The 12,019-nt window shown below is 45.5% G+C and overlaps 1 long non-coding RNA gene and 1 pseudogene across 1 annotated transcript; one reads left to right on the top strand and one right to left on the bottom strand.

Moving 5' to 3' along the window:
• On the top strand, nucleotides 2,717–3,852 carry Cdk2ap1-ps2 (Cdk2ap1-ps2 pseudogene; annotated as a pseudogene).
• LOC134483855 (uncharacterized) lies at nucleotides 5,491–9,263 on the bottom strand. The gene is made up of 2 exons (XR_010060969.1): nucleotides 6,778–9,263; nucleotides 5,491–5,837 (listed from the first exon to the last, which is right to left on the bottom strand). It is a non-coding gene; the product is annotated as an uncharacterized LOC134483855 (long non-coding RNA).
• Between the last annotated feature and the right edge of the window lie 2,756 nt (nucleotides 9,264–12,019).

Genomic DNA, 12,019 nt, shown 5'->3' with positions numbered 1-12,019 from the left:
ACCTGGACTGTCTTTCCTTTTCCGTCTTGTGTTCTGGAGTTAACTCCCTGAAGTCTCTTAATCTCCACCCCCAGCTCTGTGCACCTGGGTCTTGCAGCTGATGCACCTGTGGTTGCTCTGCCTTTGGGTGGCTCTGTATGGCAGGAGAGCAAAGTCCCCCTCAGAGGCCTGTGACCATTTAAATCATCTCATATTCATAGCACTAAAGACACGGGAGGAGGAAGCTGAGGGAAAAACCTGACAGCTCAGCAAGGAAACGTTATTTTCTTAACTACATACGGGATATCTATTTACCAGCCTGATGCTACAACTAAACTCCAGCCCTTCAGAAATCTGTCTGTGTCACTCTATCAGTCTAGTCTGCCTTTCTCTTGAGGTCCTGCAAACCCAAGAGGGCTCCTGAGCTCTCTTTCCCAGATTTCTGTTTTACCTGTGTCCTGCCAGCTGCTTCTCTGTCGTTCCTGCAAGTCTTTTTTTTTTTTTTTCTTTTTTCTTTTTTTTGGAGCTGGGTACTGAATCCAGTGCCTTGCCTGCAAGTCTTAAGATAAAATCCTATTCCATAAGGGCTCTTCAAAGCATTTAGTTGCTCCCTTACCCCCTCACCTGCCGAACCATTTCACTGTCATGAGAGTTGCAGTTGAGAGCTGTTCAAGGCAAGCCACTACAGGCTCAACCATTTCACCTTTAAGGGGGAAGGTAGCACAAGGCCACCTGCTGACCTTGCCTCAGGTCATAGTGCAAGGACCACAGGACCTCTCACAAGCACCTTGCCTTAAAATAAGCAGGATCAGTCCCTTCTTCAGCCTTATCTGTGGGGAATTCAGAGGCACCCAAACCACACCAGGACACATATCCTGGATCTGCCAAATGCGGTATCTACTGAGGGTTTTATATTTTGCTAACCATTAGGTTTCTATGCACAATAATAAGATATTCTGTGACATGGGCCTGTCAGTGGTTAGGAGCTGAATATTTCTTGTCTGGTCTTTTCTGACAGACAGGGGAAGGCAGTGTCTGGTCAGGCTCTCTCCTTTGGTTGATCTGGGTGAGTGGCCATGGTTTTCAGAGGACCTCCCGGGTCAACCCTGAGCTTTATCATTTTTGATGCAATCTACTGGCTTTTTGTGTCCTTGGGTAATAAAAACAAATCAGCATCCCCAACACCATAGATTTGCTGACTTCCATTCTGATGTTAACACATCCTTGTAGTATATAGGGTGATTTAATTCCACAGTTTTTTCCCTTGATCCAGTGTCTCTCCGCAGCTGTTGGTCCTCTCTTGTTAACATTCAGAATATTTTAAGTTAATGGAGCATGATATAGTCTACCTCTGGGGCCTTTATTCTTTCTTTTTGTTTTATAGCTGTGTTCTTTAAGGTGTGTTTGGATCTTTTCTACCACTGTTTGCCCTGCAGGACTGTGTGGTGTAGCTGCAATGTCCTTTGTAATGTGCAAAGAGTTGCTGCATCTTACTGGAGACGTATGCAGGGCACTGTCGGTCCTAGTTTGTACACCTATTCACACCAGAGCCATGCCTTCCAGTAAATGTGTAGTTACAGAGCCAGCCACTTTTGTCGGTGCCCTTAGAGTTACTTCTAATGTGTAATGGAGTTTGGTTGTACAAAAAACAAGTAGGACATTTCTTTATAAATTCCTTGGTTGGTTGCCAGGTCATGGAATTTTTCCTTTAAACCTTAATGGTGAATATAATGGTTTTCAGGAATACCTGAGGCTCCTAACACATTCCTTATGAATAATCGGTCATTTCCTTCATTCCCTGTCCTAATGGACCTGGCATGACCGTGAGAGACTGAATGTGGGTGATAAGTCATGGACAGTCGCTATTTCTGATTGCCTGGTGCAGCGGCAAAATAACATGAATTCTGAATTATCCAGAATAAATCCAGCAGTTGCTGTGTGCAGAACAACTCTTTTTTGCATATTGAGCCTCAGTCACTATATTAAGAGATTCTGGAAAATGTGATAATACCATAAAGATTGCATACAACTCTGACTTTTGAACCGAAGGCCATGAGCTTTTAATTACACATTCTTTTGTTTTTACTGACTTAGAAGCAGCCATTACCAGCTTTTTCATTCAAACGGGAATGTAGGGTCTTCAGGAATTAGTGTTCTTATTGCAATACATGGGCCAATCCAATTAGTTCTTTTTGTAAAGTGAAGTGGCTTTCTTTTAGGATATGTGTTAATTGCTCCCAAATAATTGTTACAAACTCTTTGCCAGTACTCATTGATTTCTCTTAATGATGTAATATCAGCATTAGTATACGGTTCTATAATTTTTCGTGGGTCTATTCCTACAATTGACACAATCATACTTTTATAATTAAATCAGAAATTTTTTGATATAAGGCTTTTAATTTTTTACTTTCAGTGTGTGCTAAGAAGCTTCATTCTAAAATGCTACTCTTCCTTTTGTCTAATGAGCCCCGTAGGAGAATGGGTTAAAGACAAAAGAACATGGTTGGGGGCAGGAGACCTCAGCCCCACAAACTGTGGCAAGTTGCAGGTGGCAGCTCAGCACCTGGCATGGCCACTGGAGGAGCCGCCCCTCCATGCCTGCCGCCTCCTCCCTATTCAGATGGCGCCCACCACTGTCTGGGCTCAAAGTTTGCTGCCTCCAGTGAGCCGCACCCTTTGTCTGTGTTTTACACTGCCTTGGTGGCAGGGTGGGGACGGCCATCATTGCCCTAGGGGCCCGAGACAACAAAAAGTGTGCGGGCTCCGGGCTGGAGCTCCAACAGGTGTGGTGATGTGGGGTCCCCAGATCCGGGCCTCCGCCTCCTCGCTGCCGCCGTGCTCGCCCTCTGGCCCTGCTCTGCCTGGCTCTGGCGGGAAGGTCCGCCAAGTGGAAGCCGGCTGCGCACTTGCCTGCAGCTGCCCTCAATGCTGGAAGTGTCTGTTCACCATCTACTCGCATTTCGACCTCCTCCCAATGTCGTCAGCTGCTGAGTGACTAAGGGCCTCCACCTCTAGGCTACACCCAGGGATGGAGTAACTGGAAATAGCCCGGGGCCTCAGAGTAAATGTGCAGAGCTGCTGGCCACCAATGCAGAGTAGGGGAAAGAGATTAGACCCAGGGTTGCAAGGAGCAGGAGCGCCACGGAGAGGCTAAAACGAGGCCACATTCATGCCCAAGCCTGGTTCCAGAGTGCATGGCTGAAATGGAACCTAAGGTCAGGTCCTAGCCCCTGGCCACTCTGAAGGCCCATCTCGCTACCCCGTGGAGAGGAGAGGCTTTGTCCAAAATGGCAGTATTTTTCCAAGACAGTCATTAAGCTCTGAACCCATACTCAGAAGATTGGAAGACATTTCGCAGTAACTGATGGTGTGCATTTTAAGTAGTTAGGAAGGACCCAGTTCTTTTTCCTTTTCAAGCATTTGAAAGATGTCTGTGAAGCCACTTCACAGCAAGCTATTGTTTGTCCCCAAATACCAGTGTCCCCTTTAACCTTCCTTTGGACACATTTTCCACTTGCATCACTCCAGTTGACTCCTTTCCATGAGTTCACCTGCCTCTGAGGAGTTGAGTGCGAACCACCCCACGTTTGCTTAGTAGCTGGCCCGCCTGTGTGCAGTGTAGACCCTGCTTCCTGGAGCTTCTCTGCTTAAGCCTTGGCATGACTGAGTGCTTTGAAGTCCATCTTTAAAATGCACAGGTGATAAAGACAGAAGAAAGAGCCATCTACCCAACCTACCAAGCACCCGGTATATCTCAGTTCCGTGGTTACTATGAGGCAAACACAACATCTAGAGGAAAACTACTGAAACGTTGTATCTTTGTATTTATTACTTGGTATCACAAAGCTTAGTTTCATTAAAAAAAAAAAACAAAAAAAAATAAGACAAAAGAACCAAATACAGTCCACTTTGAGGACTATGCTACCCACATGTACATCTTGTAGTCTCTTTTCTTTCTTTTCTTTTCTTTCTTTCTTTCCTTTTCTAAAAAGATTTATTTGTTTATATATGTGAGCATACTACCACTCTCTTCAGACACACCAGAAGGGCAACGGATACCATCGGAGATGGTTGTGAGCCACCATGTGGTTGCTGGGGATTGAACTCAGGACCTCTGGAAGATCAGGTGGTGGTGCTCTAACCACTGAACCGTCTCTCCAGCCCCTGCAGTCTCTGTTCTACTAAGGTTAACTCTTTCTCTTCTAATTTGTTAGCTGTCTTGGCCTGTCAATGTCTGAATCTCCTTCTAACATCTGAAACAAATCACTTAATCTTTGTGCAGCTAATCCAATGGTGGGCCAGAGCCAATTGACATCTCCCATTAATTTCTGAAAATTGAGATTTCATAACTGATTCTTTCCGATTGGTACCCTCTGAGATTGAATGTTTTGTTGACTTATGTTAAAATGTAGATAATGAATACAATCTCTCCTCTCTCTCTCTCTCTCTCTCTCTCTCTCTCTCTCTCTCTGCAATCTGCAAACCTCAAAAAGGCAAAATTCTTTTGGTTTCAGCAAACATTTTTTCCCTAAATTATCTGCATCAGAATCAGCCATCAAAATATCACCCAGGCAATGGTAAACAATAAATTGAAGAAATTGCCTACAAATTATTTCTGGTGGCTGTCGCTTTAAAGCCACAGGACACAGTGTTGGATGTTTAGCATTCCCTGTGAAGAATTTCCCACGGATATCATTGGACAGGTTGAGCATTATTATATTATGTAGAATGAAGGCAATGTTTCCTCAGTTGAGGTTTTCTGCCTGATTCTTAGTTCCTAGCTGCCCTGAGGCAAACAGTTCCTACTTTTGCTGTAGGGCCTCAAACAACAACCCCCAACCCCCATTATGTTTCCTGTTGGCAAGGAGTTGCCTTGGAGTCTCTCCTGGACCTAGACTCATTGGTCCAGTGGCAACCCTTACTACATTGTCTGCACACCCCTGGAAGCCTAGGCCTTCTTTTGTTGTGGTTTGCCTGGAAGTTTGATGCTAATTCCACTGCCCCAAGGACAGCTGCCTAGTCTTGTACTCAGGAATCAGGTGACTTCACCAGAACCTTCTCCCCCATTGAATTTCTAAAGTACAGGTGAGGGGCAGGCACAGGATAGAAGGAGGCCTGTCATTGGAGGAGAGGGAAGGATGGGCGGGAGAGAAGTTTGAAGGAAGAGGAGGAGACTGGAACAGAGAGGAAGAGACAGGGGGAGGAGAGGAGAGAGAGGCGGTGGCAGGAGAACGGAGGCTGAGTTAAAGATCTCGCTCTGTGTACTTACAGGCTGTCATCAATGTTCCTAAGGGATGGACGGTATGGGCTTGTATGTTTAAGTGGGCAATTATACCTTATCAATTGGATCTAAGATTATTGTGTTGTGTGTTCTTTTATGTGAGGGTTTGAGTGTAGGAAAGTGTGCGGAAGCAGGAGACACTGGGCCGCCATGGCGAGTTTGGGATGTGTTTCCGCCCAGATATCCAGCAGATATCTTTGGGCACCGCGGTGCTGGACCAAGCAGGGTAAAAGACACCAATACTTTTTTTATTTTTTGTATTTTCACAACAACATTCTTTCTAGTTTACATTTAGAAAATGCATTGCCTTGGAGATGCCTTGTTCACAATTATGTGTCAAATGACCATGTTTCCCACAGGTAAAGCATAGGACATTTTCAGATCTGAGACCTTGACCAGCTTGGTCAAAGGAATTCAGGCGTCTTTTAGATACCAGTGGCGTTACACTGTCTTAAGCTGTCCCACGTCAATTAAAAGCACTGGAGTTGAGATATGGCTCCTCCTCCTCCAGACCAAAGCATCTTAATTCAAAGGTGTCCTCCAAAATCTGTCCCATATCAGTTGAGCCACTTGCCTGTGTGACAGAGAATGGAGACCGATGGAGAAGGGACAGACGACTCACACTAGGGACCATGGCTGCTCCTCTCTACCCTCTAGGCTCTGAGTAAATTCTCTAAATGTGTTGAGGTGTAGGATTAAAACCCGGTAAAGTCTCTAAGGAAGAAGTTACCTTAAGAGTTGTAACATCGGGGTAGAGAGTTAAAATGTATACATGGAAGTCTTTAAACCTGAGGCTTGTTGCCATCTCAGCCGCTGTCCCCTCATCAGGATGGAGGCCTCTTTGCTGACAGCCATCTTTGCTAGGGTTTGAAAGGATGGCCTTTGCCATGTGACCTCACTCCCATCTTGATTAAAAAAATGACCTCAAGACATCAGCCAATCAAGGAACTAACAGCTCCGGGAGGCTGAAGCAGACAGTCCTTCCACTGTCAGTCACACTGAAGAACAACCCAGAGTCCCTTCTCTTCTCTTCCCTCTCTGCTGTCTCTCTGTCCTCAGCAGCAGCTGCCCATGCAGATGGGCATGAGACAGTCCCAGACCAGGAACCTAATGGAATCACAATGCCTCAGGGGGCGTCCTAGCAATGAATCAGTTTACAACTTGCACCCTGGCCATCTTCACAAAGCTCCCCTTAAGGCTGTAAATGATGGAAAATTCCGAAGGTCATCAGGATGACTATGGAAATCCATCACAGGTCCTGGGCTGCCTTACAAAGGCCCTGACACAATACACTCACCTGAGTGAATTGTAGCACCTGAAACCCCAGGTGGAAACACCTCCTCATGAGCTACTTTTCCCAGAGTTCCCTGAGCCACGGGAACATCAACCCCTGATCACCCTTCAGCCAATATCCTTGGTCCATCCATGGACTACTGAGCAGATGGAGACTCCAATGGCCTGACCACTGCCATAGAGGCTTAGATAATTGTCACTGTATTAGGACATTCACTCACCTTCCTTCGGGACACTGGAATCACTTTCTCGGTCCTGACAAAATTGTGGGGACCCACCTCTCCTTTCTATCCCTCTCTTGTCAGTGTAGGGGGGCAGTCTCACCAGGCTTGCCTGACTCCACCACTTAGCTGTACATTTAGGGGAAACCCCCTTACCATGGCCTCTTTGGTCATGGGCCTGTTGGGTAATGAGAAATGGCTGGTAAGGAGACTGACTATTCATAGAACGCATCACCCACCTACTTGGTTACTGAACTTCTCCCAAGCTGACATCACCTTTTGATGACCATGTACATAGGACACAAGTGTCTTCACAGCCTTTATTCATGTGGACAGATCTATCCCCCGGCTTCTTCCACAGATGACTCCAACCCTGCTCTTTCCAAGGCCCTGTCCATCCAGCCAATCCACTGGCCACAGCCCATGAATTAGAGAACAATCTCACATGTGACCATTTCTCCATCCAGATGAAAGGCATTACCATGTGCATGGCCTGAACTTCCTCCCACTGTGAAGATTCCCACCAGAAGTGTCCTTCAGGGTTCTCCTGGCAAGGGGTGGTAATGCTGCAGTTGTCCACGTCTGGTGGGGCCTGCATAGCATGCACAGCCATCAGCAAGACAGGCCCTCGTCTCTTCTTCCTCAGTCTTGCAAGGATAAGGCACAGCTCATGAGGCTGCAGGTGCATGCTTGGCTGCAGATGAGATTGTAACAGGACTAGAGACGGGAGGCAGTTGGGCAAAGTCTTCCTGTAACTTCCTTGTGCCCGTAGGACCTGTCCAGTCCTGATTATGTTTATACCACTTCTATATGATAACAGCTTAGGGCTCTGTGTGTCCTATTTTATGACTTGGTGGGTCAGATAACATCCAGCCCATTATAGGCAGCCCAGGTCACATGTGGCCCACAGGTAACTTGGTGGCCCATTGTCAAATGTTCAGGTTGCACCAAGGCCAAGAGCTGTCTCTCATGGGGGAATAGTTGTGTGCACATGATGGTGGAGCCTTGCTCCAAAGTCCCAAAGTTCTCTTCTGTGATTCACTCACGGAGGCCGCCAAATCCTCAAAACAACATCCTTCTCTGTCACTGACACCTCAAGTACCATCAGCTCTGCTGGATCATATGGTCCAAGATGTTGAAACAGCCTGAACCACAGCCGGGACCTGTTGAAGAGTCTTCCCCTGTCCCAGGACCCACAGGAAGTTAGCAGCTCTCTGATTCAGAAGGCTTATGGGCCAGAGTAACAGATCCAAGTGAGGGATGTGCTGTCTGCAGAATCCAAAGACACAAACTAAGCCCTGTGCTCCTTTCTTGGTGGTAGGAGGGGCCAGGTCAGTAACCTTTCCTTCTTCTTGGATGGAATGTCTGTGCCTGCCCCAAACCACTGAATTCATGAATTTCACTGAATTAGAAGGATCTCAAATGTTTCATAGGATTTATTTCCCAACCTCTGAAGCATACACATGTGACCAGAATCCAACGTTTTTCCAACCATATCTCCTTTCGACTCTCCTATCTGTCCAGTGCACAGCAAGAGGTTTTGATAGTGGAGAATGACACTTGACCATTGATGGTGGCACTGATTCCTGAAATTCCTACAAAGGTGTGATGCTGTCTTTGATTCACTATTTTCCTTGTCTGAGGGAACTCTAAAGGCTTCCATTTAGTCTTTCCAAACATGATATCCCTCAGGCCACAGGTCATGGAAGCAATGTGAGAATTCTGACAACCTCTAAGTAGATCTATCCCAATTCTACATTCTGGGACTGGAAAAATGCCTGTCTTATTCAGGGTTCCTATTCCTGCACAAACACCATGACCAAGAAGTAAATCGGCGAGGAAAGGATTTTTTCAGCTTACTTCAGTGCTGTTCATCACCAAAGGAAGACAGGACTGGAACTCAAGCCTGTCAGGAAGCAGGAGCTTATGCAGAGGTCATGGAGGGATGTTTCTTTTCTTTTTTTTATTTATTTATTTTTTATTTTTTTTAATATTCATTTTATGTGAGTACACTGTTGCTGCCTTTAGACACCAGAAGAGGGCATCGGATCTCATGACAGATGGTTGTGAGCCACCATGTGGTTACTGGGGATTGAACTCAGGACCTCTGGAAGAGCAATCAGTGCTCTTAACCGCTGAGCCATCGCTCCAGCCCTGGATGGATGTTTCTTAATGGCGTGCTCTTCATGGTTTGTTCAGCTTGCTTTCTTATAGAACCCAGGACCACCAGCCCAGGAATGGCACCACCCACAATGGTGTATCACTGAGAGGAAGGGCTTTGATGTCTCTATGCTCATGCTCTGCCCAGTGTGGAATGAGAGCCCCCTCCTGGCTGCCTTTGGATCAAGATGTAGAAGTCTCTGCTCCTTCAGCACCATGTCTGCCTGCAGCTGCCAGGCTTCCTGTTATAATGGACTAAACCCCTGAAACTGTTACCCAGCCACTACTGAATGTTTCTTTTTAGAAGTGTTGCCTTGGTCATGGTGTTTCTTGTAGGGAGCGGTGCGACAGCTGTATGATAATGAGGTGAATCTGGCGCCCTCCTAACAACAGTACTGAGCATGCGTGGAGTTTTGCACCTGACGTCAGTTTGGCTGGGGCGGTACTATGCTAAATGGGAGTTCATGCCTCGCCAATCTCTGGAGGACAAGTAGCTGGGATGGCAGTGGGGTGACTCGTGCCCCACCAATCCCTGAAAGAAGATTAGCATACTGTTGTGTATATAAGCCGAGCGGCTTTGCCGCTCGGCGCGGTAACACTTAAAGCTGTAACACTTGGAGCTGTAACACTTGGAGCTGTAACACTTAGGGCTGGCTGCCGCCGCCTCCCTGTATCAACAAAGAAGGTCTCCTGCAGTAAAGGCTGTTGAGAAGAATCCAACCGTGTTGCGTCTTCCTTGCCGGACGAGGTGGGCGCGACAAAGTGGTGGCCCGTACGGGGACGAGGACATCCTCGTGGATCTCAGAACTCTTCAGCTTCAGGAGGAGCGACGTCGGAAAAGTTCCCGGTAAGGGACGATAAAGTTCTCTGGAGGTGAGCAGAGACGATGGAAGCCTTGGTTTAGAGGCTAAAAGGTCTGCAGTCTGCAGCAATGTTGTTTCCAATGGATCCTTTGTGGGTAAGGCTTGTAATTTTGTTTATTTTTTTTTTTTTGTGTGGGAAGCGGTTAGAGCAGTTAGGACAGGTCAGAGGGTCCTTGCAGAGCATCAACAAAGTATGTCAGAGGGAGTAAAGGTCTTGAAAGAAAAAAAGAAAAGAAAAGGAGATAAAAGGAACAGCGAGAAGGCAGAGATGAAAAAAGAGGATAATCAGGACCAGGAAACAAATAAGATATATTCTTTAAAAGCCTTGACCTTAGAAATGTCAGACAATCTAGAAAGCATCACTGACAGCTTAGAGAAAGTGAAAGTAAAGGTAGAACCATCGGGTCCCGGGCCTCCCGCAGAGCAACAAAAAGAAGCACAAGACTCCACCTCAGTTCCACCACCAGACTCATATTGACCCCTAGAATGGGAACTCAGGTGGTGGATACAGATTTTAAAGGCCCCAGTAAGCAGAATTCAGAAGTATCACAGAAATTTAAAGCATGTGCAAAGATAAAGACTTGGGGTAATGGTAGTGGTCAAAAGGTAATAATGGTAATGTGTTCTTTTAGAGTTATGTTAAAATCTAGAGAAGCAAAGTCGATTCTCATAGATGCTTTTAGTCTTTGGACCCTGACTAGAGACAATATACACCCTAGGCAAGAGAGAGAATGGGGTTGAGAAAAACAGTCCTCCCGAACTCTCCACAGATGCTTTGGCAAAAGAAGGAAGTGAGCTTAAGTTTTTTGAAGCTCTCCTGGGAACAGAAGGAGGTGGGAGACGTCTTGCCTCCTTGCTGGCTCCTATTGGAGAAGTGCTTGTTTCTGGTTCTGGGTTCTTTAGGTAGGATGTCTGGGTCCCTTTGGTGGAACACCATCTAGTTCTTTTCCTCTGTGTCTATTGTTTGTCCTTGGTGCACCAAGCTGTGGATGTATGTCAATTTATGTCTGGGTTTTGCTTCTCGTTGCTTGAATGTTTTGTGTTTCATGTTTAAAAGGAAAAAAAATGGTTAAAACTTTAAATGCTGGTTGATTCACCCATTGATGTAGCTTTAACTCCTTTCAAGAAAGGAACAAATAAATAAAAAGTTTCAATTGGCTTTTGGAGCCGGCATCTGTAGCTAGAAGCCTAAGTTGGCTGGGCAAGCTCCCCAGGGGGCTGGCTAAATGTTTATACTAGCCGTCCTAGAAGCGGCCTATACAAAAGTGGTTAAGGTACTTGAAAACAATCAATTGTTCATAGCACCTGAAAAGGTTCAAATGGGCCAAATGGGAGAATATTTAGGAACTAAAATCACTTCTCATAGCATTTCTCCTCAAAAAATTGAATTACCATTTAAAAACATTAAATGACTTTCAAAAATTACTAGGATTCGACCCTATATAAAAATGCCCAATGTAGATTTACAACCACTTTATGAGATCCTGAAAGGGGATTCTCAGCTTACTTCACCCCGTGTTTTAACCAAGGAAGCACGATTATCCTTGAGGAAAGTAGAAGAAAGACTAGAAAAGGCAATACTAAAAAGGTATAAGGAAGAGGAAGATCTGCTTTTGTGTATACTGAGAACTTTTCGTCAACCTACAGGAGTATTATGGCAACAAGGTCCACTTCTTTGGATTTATCCCCATATTTCTCCTAATAAAACCCTTGAATATTACCCTTCTGCTGTTGCACAGCTAGCTATATTAGGCGTTAAATCTTGCATTCAGCATTTTGGTATTTCACCAAAGAAAATTATTATACCATATACAACTGCTCAGGTAGAAACATTGTGTGCATTGATAGATGATTGGGCCATATTGCGCTGTAGTTTTGATGGAGAGTTTGACAATCATTATCCTAAGGATCCGCTGCTACAATTTTTTACTGAACATCCAGTGATCTTTCCTAAAATCACTGCCTCAGAGCCTTTGTCTGGAGCGTTAGATATTTATACAGATGGCTCCAAAACAGGTGTAGGTGCCTATATGGTTGATTCTCAAGAACCAGTATTAATTCAATATAGTCCAGGTACCCCCCAAATTACAGAATGTAAAATTGTATTAGAAGTTTTCAAAAGATTTCATGATTCTTTTAATTTAATTTCTGACTCTGCTTATGTGGTTAATGCGGTGCGCTCACTTAAAATTGCAGGGCCAATTCGGTCGACTAGTACT

This window comes from Rattus norvegicus, chromosome 20, assembly GCF_036323735.1.
Source record: "Rattus norvegicus strain BN/NHsdMcwi chromosome 20, GRCr8, whole genome shotgun sequence".
NCBI lineage: Eukaryota > Metazoa > Chordata > Mammalia > Rodentia > Muridae > Rattus > Rattus norvegicus.
Note: the sequence above shows the minus strand (reverse complement) of the source record. Positions and strands in the feature narration are given on the sequence as shown.